Here is an 8,502-nt window from a genome sequence, read left to right as displayed (position 1 = left end):
ACGCTTAGTATGAGCCAAAAGGAAACGTCAATGAGCAGGGTCCGTATAGTTAATAGAAAATCAAGTAGAATGACTAAGTCCGGTACGTTTAATATTATAGATCTTGTATGTTTGTAGACGTCTATCTCACCCAACATGCCTGCAGTTACTTTGCTAATTTGAAAATGCTCAGGCTCTTAATTTATTTAGTTATTGTATGTCAATGCACAAAATAAATACATTCACCCAAAATGGTACCAATTATTTTCTAATTGCATGCCGAAACAAATAAATTATTCTCTACAATATGTTACTTAACTATATTTGAATATTCGAAAATGTGCGTACGTCCCCATCTTTGTTGCTTTCTCTTTCACTCGCCTTTAGTCTTGTGTTGTTATGTTCTGCCCAGCTACGGGGCATCCACGGCAAAGGACGCTTCAGTAGAATCTAACAGCATTGCAGATATAACTTGTCTTTTTATAACCCGGCTACACTTCGTTGCTCTTGTAGAATAAATAAACATTGGCTGATGCTTATACATAGCTATGCCACAGTGCCTTTTGACATGGTGTATACTAGAAGTTATAGGTAGACCTAGGTTGTATTAAACGGTCTGGTCCATTCGTCGTTTATTGAATACAACCATCCTCGCCCCGGCAAATGCCTGTTGAGCTCATCGACTTCTTCATAAGGCATAGGTAGTAAATAGAGCTGAGTCTTTCAAGCAGATAACTGCCTCATACCGCATCTTGGCTCTGATCTCCGCTCAGAAAACAGCTTCTGGTAATCATAAGCAGTGTATCAACCAAGTACCAACTGCCAACAGTCGTATTAACTGAAGGTAGTCATATTCTATTTGCAAAATGGCAAATACAATAGACATAAGAGTCACAAATGCTTTTCAGTCGATTATTTTTTTGTTACGTAATACAAACTCTCTTCTGCTATTGAGCACACTTTGTCTTTTTTGATCAGGGATAAAACTTATCGCGCCCAAGTGGGCTATTGTTGTTATTTGTTCTCCAGTTTTATAGTAGAACTACATTACGAACAGTCACGAGCTCTATATTTATCCTATATATAAATAATATTAATGCTATAATGCTATATAATGTAGGTCATGCTGATATTTAAACCTAGTGTCAGGTGATTATAGTTTTGAAAATTCGATATATGGATTTAGGATTACGTAAAACTAGACCTTGCCTTGACAGGATCGTCTTGCAAAGACGTTAAATTATGCTATTTATTTCACCATTAAGTTACGTTAAGTTTAAAGAAAGTATTTAGATTATTCCGTGTACCGATCTTCTTTTAGCTTGACTCAGTTATAATCTAAATTTGAGACGGTTGCATTTTTTGGTGAAGCCATCTTGTAGGGACGGACGTCAGGTAGTCAGCTGGAAAGATTCCGTGTATGATCGGATATCGGAATTCTGAGACAACGGAGGTCATACAGCAACTTGTCTTGAATTTCCCACTTTGGTTAGACCACTGGCAGTGAACTAACAATACTATTCATGTGTTGTCTAGAGAGGACCTCACTTCTTTGACGTCAACTGTGCCATCTGCAACCGAAACCTTCCACTGAAGAGAACATCCTTCCTGGTTTTGCAGGTTGCGTGATGTTGAGTCAGGTTAAGGTGAAGCGAAAATGCGAGCTTCAAATGTTTACTTTCGTGCAACACTATAGGCGCTCCTGCGCCTAGTTGCCCTGTAAACTTTGTTTACTGCAGCGTAAAGCATCTTGTTAAACGGAAACACGCCATTGTGCTACCTAGACCCGAGGAAACTCAGATTAAGATTATAAATCACCCCTCGAATAGCAACATGTGATGCTTACGTTAATTCACGGAGCTGAAGAACACGTCCCCCTAACTAGAAGATACAGATCAAATTATAACATTAGTTGATTCGCAGCAGGTTTTGTCATAAATGGACAAATTTTAGTTACTGTGTTCTCACACGTGGCCAAGGCCTTCTGACAATTTCTTGTAGTTAAAGCTTTTGTGCTAAAACGTCAGAGCTCGCGCAGCAATAGACCTAGAAAAGATGACTCTTTTATATCGCAGACAACACTACGATGGTAGGGTAAAAACTATTGTTTTAATACCCAAATATTTAGTTATTTCTTAGGCACATGAGTTATACATTGTCGATCAAAAATGTCATAGTCAAAACTTCTGTTTGTGCATACATAAATTCAACATGTGTTGATCGCATTCTTGGCTAAAGACTTACATTACGACACAGAATTTAGTCAATTTTGTCACATAAACACGTGACAGAATCCTGTACTGTTGTTCCTCCTATGAAAATACGGTTTTTTTTATGTATCTGATTTATTACTTAGTCTGTCAATTTCAGTCCCGCGATAAACTTGTACTACTTACCTGTAAACAAGCGGCATGATCTCTATCACTCAGAATATTACGCTGAGATAAGAAAACGTCAGCAGGCTTATAGCAGACGAACAAAGGTAAAATGTATTTATGATATCAGAATTTAGCTCTTGATATTAATGGGACTAGCGAAACAGCTAATTCCGAAATCGGTGAAGACAGCACGAGTGAAGGGCTGGAGGGGTGAATGGTGCATAATTCTATAAGCTGAATGCGAGTGAGGGCTTTTTTTTAATTCTTTCTGATGACTTCAAAAAAAGGCCTTTTTTTCTCGTAGGCCCTTGTAGATGTCTTTCATTCCCTGACCCCGTTTCGACAGCCACGGAACCAGATGTAACAGAATAATTCACTAAGATACGACACACCGCAACAGCGCGGGAGAAAGGTGAGCGGCATCAAAAACAGCTTAACCACAAGAACGACAACATACAAGTGTCTTGCAGACGCTGGTGGCTTCAGTAACGGCCTTTCTCTGCCGGCCGGCTTTTCTCCCGTCGATATATATCGGTCAATAAAGGGAATAAGAAAACACGAGGAGCGGGCAACTACTATGCGACAGAATGGACGGCAGTGAGAAAGGATGAGCGTGCACTCTCGAGGACTGAATCGCGGCTTTCAAACCCGTAGGTTGCAGAATGAAGTTGGCAGAAAGTTCTTGAAGCAACAATGTGAGGTAGAAAGGTTATAACAGTGAATCTTCGATAGACTAGCGTTTGTTGTTTGGGCTGTAGCATTTTCCGAGAAAACTGTCGTTTAGATGGTTTTCTCAGAAGGTGCTTAGAGAGTGGCCGCCGCTGACTGAAGGTAATCAGACAGAGTTTGAATACGCATATAATTGTTATTTGCCGTTAAGTTAATCGGTACTTAATCGTTGTTAGTTAGCGTTGCGTTCTATGCAAACATTGCACTTGCCACTCAACGCCCTTGTAATGCACCTATACGAAAATGGCGCGAAGGATGGTCTTGTAGTCATCGATCTTTCTGGGTCGTCACACTTCAAATCATCAATCGCCAAAAAGAACAAATATACAGAATAATGTCAATGTTTTTTTGGCATCAAACCATTTGTTGACACCAGTGCTTCAGTAGGTCGTTTAGTATGATGCAACACGATGATTAGTATGATATCATTCAGCACGCTGAACAAGCCGCGGCTGAGTGCTGAATCTATTAGGGATAAGAACGCTAACCAGATACGCAGAACCGCACTCTCAGCCAATTGCCACCCTTCAAAGGTGTACTCAGCGATGTGTGCATTTGACCAAGATCATAACTAATCAATTAAGCCCTTCTTATTCTTACGCACGCTCTCCCAATAGAGAGAAGAACTGCTATCATAAAGCTAGAAGATGCACGCTACTTCGTTTAGGTTAAGGCGCGTTGTTGGCTTGACTCAGCTACCCTATCCTACAAGGTTCCAGCTGGAAATCGATGGAAATAATTGAGTGGCAAACAAAATGAGTGAATTACGTTTAATTGAAAGGTACGATTGTGCGATATAACTTCAATATTAAACTATAAGTATATTAAAGGTGATCTAATTCAATGCTAGTAGCTTTAATAATGGTCACGGTAATTCATTGTGAGCTGAGATATAAGCTAAATGAAATGTCGTTCAATATCGTTACGGTTGTCATCAATGAATTTACGCCATTTCAGTGGTGTAAATTCATTGAGAAAAGGTCTAGTTAGCTTGGCATCATAACATTATAATTTATATATACGTACGATCTATACTTTGATAAAAAGCTTAACAACGAGTTGTCCCAGAAAATTAGCTGCTCAAGTTCTCCATCAAGTTACGACACTAAACGTACTGTGTGCCTGTTGATAATTTCACCACACTGTAAGCGTAAGACATTTACTACGCAGCTGAAGCAGGCCTTTCTTTTCAAATCTCTAATTTCTATACATTTTACCTTAGACTATAGGAGCTTGTTAATAGAAAAGGCTCAGGTTCTAGGTAGGTCATAATTATTTTCGCATATCAAATTATATAATTTGCTGACTCTATGAAGATAAAAAGTAAAATCATTACAGGTTGGTACAAAGTGCAGATAAATCTAGCAAAAACTCGTTACGGAAATCGCGAAAACTTCGTGTTAATTCAATCGATTGATCTCAAAGCAAGTTTGTTAGGTAAGCGAGCATCGATAACTGATCTCTTGTGCTGAATTGACAAATATGTTATTCTTTATTATTAATTTGACTAGTCATTACTACACTGAACGCTTGAAACTAATGGCCCTGCTTCATAGCGGTTTCTGTACAGAGCAAAGCGTATATGTATATATATATAGCTAAAAACAAGAAATAGTTTTCAATAGCGTTTGGTATGAACACGTCGTCAAAAATTGCTTTTCGACGGCACCGCTCCGGCCTTCTAATGAGTACGTATTCGTAGACCACGTTCAAGCTGCCAATCCGGGCGGACTTAACAGCATCGAGATGCCACGGTCAAGTCCTGCTCGTACGAGTTAGTTAACTCGGTATTGTGTATTATATATCCACTGAACTGAGCTGGAGCACGCTGTTAGTCTGGCCCCGTCACGTAAGACGGGTCGCCATCGATTCTACATCAGGAACACCGACTGACCGCTCGGTTGACCGGCCAGCGCACCAGCCTTGGCCGCCTGCTCCTAGCATCGAACGAACGGGAACAGTGCGCACCAACACGGCGACTCAGTCATTACATACTACTACTGCTGCTACAGTAGAGGAGGCATCGGCTGCAGTAGCATCGCCTGTCGCTTGCTGGGAGAGACCGAAGGTTAGACTAGCTTGCCATCGTATGATACAGTTAGGGGGAGCTCTCCTTCGACTAGCCCAGTTACTCTGTTAAAACGACCCCACGGCACTTTCGATACTTAGTGACGTTTCCAATGTTCTCACGCATACTGAGTGCACATCTACCAAAAATCATAAGAACCCATCTATTGGAGGCAGTGGAAGCGTTGTGTTCTACGTAGACTTGTCAGGGACTAAATAGATCTGCACCAAAGATTTGCTTACTGAGTCAGTAGCAAGTGTCAACCAGCCGACTACGTATTTCCATTGGATCTAGAGATGTAGGTATGAGACGAATATAGGTATAAGCTTACGAGCTGTTTTAATAAGCGGTAGCTATGTGAACGACGTTTTGGTTTGTTAGACGTTACTTCGCTGCCTTCTAGCTTTCCAAACCAAGAAATCGAAAGTGGTGTGCCAACAAAAACTAGCATCATCAGAAATATTAGAGAATTTGGGAAATCGGTCTCTGTAATGGTTTCTAGCCATATAACTCTGCATCAATTGTAGATACGAGAAAAATTAATAGTTACCGCAAACGGCGTGCTCTTTTCCGTCGAGAAGAGAAAGTCGGCATTGACTGGCAGGCATACTTAAACAGGTCCCTTACCAGAGATGCCTCGATAGCTTTCACACCTTTTCCAGCCCTTACTCAAGCCCCTTTTCACGTTCCCGTCTCTAAGGTGGTCCAAGCGATGCCATTTGTGCCGTCGCTTGCGATGCCTTCAGCTGCACTTGCTTGACTTCGTCTATTAAGTGTGATCGATGAACATGCCTACCATGGCAGCGCTGTTCCTTCTTCCCCTGATAGCCACCCATACGATCACCCAATCGTCGGTCCTTATCGTTCTTCAACGATATAGCTTTCGCCGATCCAGCCAACAATGTACGGCTACAATGCCCCTAATACGCGACTTTCCTCGCAATGCTGCTGTACTGCTTCGGCCGCCATCGGATATTGCCGTCCACTGCTAATCGCAAACGGCGCCAGGACAATAATTTCCTTCGCATGCCTTCTTCGTACCGGGCAAGAAGGAGCACAACGTGTAAACATAAAAAAAAGTGTAAAGATAACATGAAGCGAAAATGATCGAACGAAGTCGGGCAATGTCCTATAGAAAAAAAGCTACATGGTTAAAGAGCACTATTTAGCTTTTATATAAAGCTAAATAGGTCTCTTTAACACAGCGTGCGTCCTAGGTATGGCTACCAATAGTCCATGCGGCTACGTTTGTATCTGTAGCTAACATGAGCTACGCATGCTTGTCCGAGCTCTAGAATTTCGGATTAAATTATCTACCCTAACCACTTACTATACGTCAAACGCTCCGATTATAGTATCCTTTATTCAGACGACGCAGCTTTCCACGAACAATTTCATTTTCGTGTTATCTTCAGATACGTTAGAGCAACTGCAGATACGTTCGAGACACTGGGCCTGAGGCGATTAGTTAAGGTGCGCCATGCCTACGCAAGTCTACATTCACGCCTACACGGCACGCAGACGCAGATTCAGCGAACAAGCGACTCATCGTACAAATCAACTACAAAATGCGTTTAACTTCCGTAGAAGCTTATTGTCCTTTATCCCTTATTTCAATTTTCTTATATCGACTGTTCAATCGTGCAATTGATTTGCCGTTCTTCTACTCTTCCATGTAGAATTAATGGTAGCTATAGCTTGTAACATACAGCATCACCACCAATGGTAGCGGCTTCACATTTGGAGGAAAGTGGAACTAGCTTCGGGTTCACACAGTCGTAGAAATCTGGGCAGCGAGACTAAAGAATAATACAGTTAAGTAGAACGCGCGACGAGCACCGTTTAGACATGCATAAGATCACGTGTTTGTACGTACCTGTACGCAGCAGCACTATCTCTTCTGCTGCTTCGAATGATAATAGCCATCGATGAGGCGGCGGTAGGGCTCCTGAACCCCAATAAAAGTCCACCTTTGACTCGCTATCATTAAGCGCCGAATCAATAGCACAGTAAAAATTAATAGATATAATAATAAAATGTCCTGATTATCGCTAGTATTATCTTTGTGATATGAGCTCAGTTAAGATCACCACCACGAATAGTGTTTGTGTGCTCAACCATGAGACGGATATGTAGAGATGTGGATGGATGGGACATCGAGCTATGCTTGGACTTGATCAAGTAAGAGGAAGACCCGATGATGTAAGAATGGCAATTGTATATTAAAACATTTGAAATTTAATTGCAATTGAAGCAGCGAGGTCTTAAACTTTCAATAAACAACCTATAACCTGTATTTTAAGATCATGGTCAATTTTTTAAAGTTGATGTCAGGTGTTTCGTATCGAGTAACCCAAACGAGCAAGCTCTGGAGTACCTAAGAACATACTTCTCGGACCAACGCAACTTTTCATATAATAAACAAGCAGTTGATTTAAAAATATTTTCGATCAAATAAACCTCTCGTAATATACACATACCTTAATGACTATACATATATATATAGTTGGGAAAAGTATCTCAAAGACCTGTGAATAAGCAAGGGTATTCTTAGTTCTTAATTAATCTTAAATCCTAATTAATAATAAATTAAACAAGCGTTTCTAACGAGATTATTGAGGAAGCAAAAGGAACGTAAATACCTTCGACCGGTATAAAGTGAAATTATTATTAGGTTGTAGCGCGACTAAATGCCGCATTCTTAAACTATTTGCCTCTTGAATGTTTGTTTACTTCTTTAAATCATTTACATATTCAGATAACATCATCTCTAAAAGTTCTAAGACAAAAAAAAAGTTCTAAGAAGATTTTTTAAAAAATTTCAATTCCTGCTCAATTCACATGAGCAGTAAACTTCATCGTAATACATTATACATGTTACTAATACCTTATGCGCGTTTCAGTAAAAGTGTAGTAAATACTATGAACGCATGGCCATCTAATTTAGTCGATTTCTATATATATATATATATATGTCAGTGTTCTGCTAATAGAGAATCATGACTTGTAATACATATAAGCAAATACGTTTTGTTTGTATTTTCACATAATCTCTTTTTGGCAATGGCTACGCAGAAGTTCGAATATCGGCAACAAACTTTTAAAAAAAACGACATCCGGAATGCCTTAGTGGCAATTACAGAGTTTTGGTCATTAAGATTCGTTACTCTACCCCCTAAGCTACCACTGGCCCAGAACGAACAAATAAACGAACCATATATCCAAATTGGCAATATGATTATTTTCATAAATCAGGCCAATCGGGAGTTTCAAGGGTGAATATAAAGTAAGGAACTGTTCACTGGCGCGGTCACACACTGCTGTAGTATGAATCCTTAGTTAACAAAC

At 40.2% G+C, this 8,502-nt stretch overlaps 1 long non-coding RNA gene across 1 annotated transcript; it reads left to right on the top strand.

Annotated features, from left to right (window-relative positions):
- Positions 1–2,531: 2,531 nt before the first annotated feature.
- On the top strand, positions 2,532–7,564 carry LOC147758429 (uncharacterized). The gene is made up of 3 exons (XR_015318954.1): positions 2,532–3,007; positions 3,704–3,867; positions 6,570–7,564. It is a non-coding gene; the product is annotated as an uncharacterized LOC147758429 (long non-coding RNA).
- Positions 7,565–8,502: the final 938 nt, after the last annotated feature.

Source organism: Varroa destructor, unplaced genomic scaffold (assembly GCF_002443255.2).
Source record: "Varroa destructor unplaced genomic scaffold, Vdes_3.0 BEIS01000001.1, whole genome shotgun sequence".
Classification (NCBI taxonomy): Eukaryota; Metazoa; Arthropoda; class Arachnida; order Mesostigmata; family Varroidae; genus Varroa; species Varroa destructor.
Note: the sequence above shows the minus strand (reverse complement) of the source record. Positions and strands in the feature narration are given on the sequence as shown.